The 3,522-nt window shown below is 35.7% G+C and overlaps 1 long non-coding RNA gene across 1 annotated transcript; it reads left to right on the forward strand.

Annotated features, from left to right (window-relative positions):
- Positions 1–263: 263 nt before the first annotated feature.
- LOC148916913 (uncharacterized) lies at positions 264–1,905 on the forward strand. Its single transcript, XR_016126643.1, has 3 exons — positions 264–474; positions 642–671; positions 1,777–1,905. It is a non-coding gene; the product is annotated as an uncharacterized LOC148916913 (long non-coding RNA).
- Positions 1,906–3,522: the final 1,617 nt, after the last annotated feature.

A 3,522-nucleotide genomic window follows, 5' to 3' on the forward strand; every position in this document is an offset into this window, starting at 1 on the left:
CAAACCAAATCGAACCGAAAAATGAGGTTTTTTTGACCAAACCGAAAAAGTCAACACTGAACCTGACCCGAACCAAAGTCAACTGTTCGGTTTTTGGTTCAAAAATTTTTGGAACCGGTGAACCTGACCCGAACCGAGCATTAATTAATAATACATAAATATACCACGTGGCCTCTGTTTATTGGGTAAAAAAAGAGTTTACCTTGAGGATGCTTGCACTAGATCACAACCACAACTAAACCTAGCACCTTTACCTTTCTCTCAAATTCAATCGACCTCCCTCTCACTCTCAGTTTCAGTCGCCGCCTCTCTCTCACCCTCTACCTCTATCGTCTCTCTCCCGACCTCACCCTCACCCTCACCCTCACCGTAATCAACCTCTCTCTCTCGTCTCGCCGCGTCTCTCTCCATCTCATGTCGATGGTGGAACTGTGTTAATCTATGGAAGGTTTTGAAATTTTGGCTTCAATGGAGGTAAATATTTGTTGCTAACCTTATTTTTGTTTTGTTTTGAGTGTGCTTAATATGTTGATTTCTGCTGCTAGCCTTGACTTTGTTTCTGATTATTTAGTTTGATTTCTGATATCTGATTTCTTGTTATTTAGTTTAATTTCTATGTTTTTAATCCTTTACTGATTCAGTGCCTTCGAGAAACGCTCCCTTAAATAATTGTAAGTTCTCGTTTCATTTTGAATCACCATAAAAGGGTCTTGCTTATTTTTGCCATTTTATGTTTTTTTTTTCTTTGCCAATCTGACATGATGAGCTATATGAAATTTTCTCTTTTCTGGGTTTTTAGAGACGCTTTTGAATTGAGATGGGTTTGGCTTAGGTTTTAATTCCTGTGATTTTTTTTTTTTTTTGGCTTAATCTGTAATGGGTCATGTGATTCTTTTCTGTTTCTGGTATAACTTTGATCAAAATCAGGCTTTTAATTTTATTTGAATTTTTTGTTGTTGTCAGTTTTGGTTTAATTCATATGATATGGTTCATGTTTATTCTTTTGGGTTAAGGTTTATTAAGGGTTTAGTTCTTTGATAATTTCTCTCGTGTGGTTTAATCTGACATGAGTTCATGGGTAATGTTCATTTAGATGGAGGATGATGAAGAAGAGGAACCATAATCATTCTCTAAACTATGTGGCTAAAGCTTTTCAGTTAGGGTGTTTTTAATGTGTGGCTAATCCTTCGGTTGAGTTTTTCTTTGTTTGCTTGGGTTCCAGATTCTTTCTTTTTGGCCATGAATTTTTATTTGTTTGGTTGCTGGGAAGTGTTCTTCTATCTTCAATATTAATAGAATTAGAGTTACTGATCTGTATGTATCAGTGGATGCATTTTTACCTTTTTGCTTTTATTTTGTTCAGAAATTCTAGTTCATCTGTTTCTTTGTACCTTTTAGCGTTTTGTTATTAAGTTGCAGGGCCTGGAATTGTTATTGCTGTCATGTGAATGGACAGAAAATGTTTAGTCTGTGATTCATTTTAACTTGTAATAAAGCTTGTCTTTCAATCAATGCTTTCACTTTTCTAATCACTAAATGTTTACTTTGTGATTAGGGTACAGTAAATAACAAAGTAAACGCTCTGCTTATTTGTTGTTACGTCCAGTCATAAGATGTTTTGAATGATAACTGATTTGTGCTATAACGTGTTTTGATCTGTTTAAATGATTTGAGACAGAAACTGCAAACACTTTCTTTTTTTGGTGAAATTAACTATTGAGTTGGATTATGATCTGGTGAGTGATTTTTAACTGATACAAGTGTATTTTTTTGCAGCTCCCTTATACACGTGAATATGTTTGGTAAGTGATAATATGCCATTAGTATCATTTGTTCAAACCTGCAGCTCCTTTATTTGTATTTTTTGTCATGGGTTGTAAAATATAATTTGCTGCTTTACTTGTATTTTTTGTCATGGGATGTAAAATATAATTTGGTGCTTTGCTTGTATTTTTTGTCATGGGATGTAAGAACCAACTAATTTGATAGTTGGATGATGCTTGTGATTGTGATTCAGTTTAGAAACTTAAAAAAAAACAGGTTATAGAAGGTTGAATTTATATGATTTGGGTGAGGAAAAATGAAATGGGCTTTAATGGATGGCCTGTTTGAAAAATTGGTTTTGGGTTTGTTCATAAGAATTTAATAGGTTTTGGCAATTTGACAACAAAAAAAGGGTTTAGGCTGAATGTAAATCTGATTTGGGCTTTGTTTTGCTAAAAAACTATGATTTGGGCTTTTTTGGCCGAAAATAAATAAGATTTGGACTTTTGAAAATGGTAAAAATGGGCTCAAGCCCAAATCCGATCAGAACCCTAGAACCGAGCCCATTTCTGGTTCTGCCCAATTTTAGGTTTCACCCTAGACCTAACTCGACCCGAGACCCGAGCTCTCCTTCGGTTTGGCCTGCGGGTCGGCCAAAATTTGACCCGACCCGAACCGTGCCCAGGCCTAACAACACGCTCTCCTCGCCGTCAGAAACATCTCATTTTATACGTATTCAATGATTTTCTCTCTGCGTGAACTCTGGTGAGTCTAAAACTTATGCTCAGCTCTACCCTCTATCTCTAGGTAACCTCAATAAAATTACCTCCCGATTATGGAGCAGACATCCACCAACAGAATGGGTTCACAGAGACCCAATTACCAAAAGAAATTTTCAATTTTGATGCTTTAATAAAGGTTCAACCAACCACTAACTAATTAGATATTTTGCAGAGATTTGAATTTGCTCAATAACCAATTAGGTATTTTATAGAGATTTCAATTCGCCCAATCTCTGCAAAACCCAACAAAAGCCAATGGCTTTGTCCAATACAATCATGAGGTCTGCGTGAACTCCGAGTCCGAATTGATTCTATAAAGAGTACCCAGAAAATCACCGAACCCATGAGGCTCGTCGAGTCTGCCAGGGTTTGAAGATCCCAAGAAGTAGTCATCAATGACCAACCTTTTGCCGAGACCGTCGTGGAGTTCCTATATGACATCAATGAGAGGAAATGGGGTTTCTGGTGGCAAGAAGGAAAGGGGTTGCCACCGGTGGGGGTGGGTAGAGTGGCTGAACAGGTTGGTTTGGTGGGTGGCGGGTTTTTTTATTTATTTATTTATAATAATTATGTTTTATTTTAAATTTTATTAAAAGCATAGTTATCTTTTTCTCTCTCATAATAATGTCATAAGAAAATAAAAAACAAAAGGTTAACTATAGTTAGACTTATAGACATGCGTCAAGTTTTTAGGAGGGAGGTGAGGCTACACCTTGAGTTAAAATTGTGAGCAAAAATACTCCCAATATGATTACAATCCGAATTCGATAATCCGATTACAATCTGAATACGATAATCTGATTATAAATGGATCTGGATATGGATTATAGTTAATCCGATCCGACTTAGTATGAAGTATAATTTAATTTTTCTATGCTTTATATTAATACTTCATATGTGTAAATGAGTAATTTTAGTTTTATATGCACAAAGAGTACACTTAAAACTAATTTGTATGATAACCACAAGGTGTGAT

Source organism: Prunus mume, linkage group LG5, assembly GCF_029339155.1.
Source record: "Prunus mume cultivar Tortuosa linkage group LG5, ASM2933915v1, whole genome shotgun sequence".
Classification (NCBI taxonomy): domain Eukaryota; kingdom Viridiplantae; phylum Streptophyta; class Magnoliopsida; order Rosales; family Rosaceae; genus Prunus; species Prunus mume.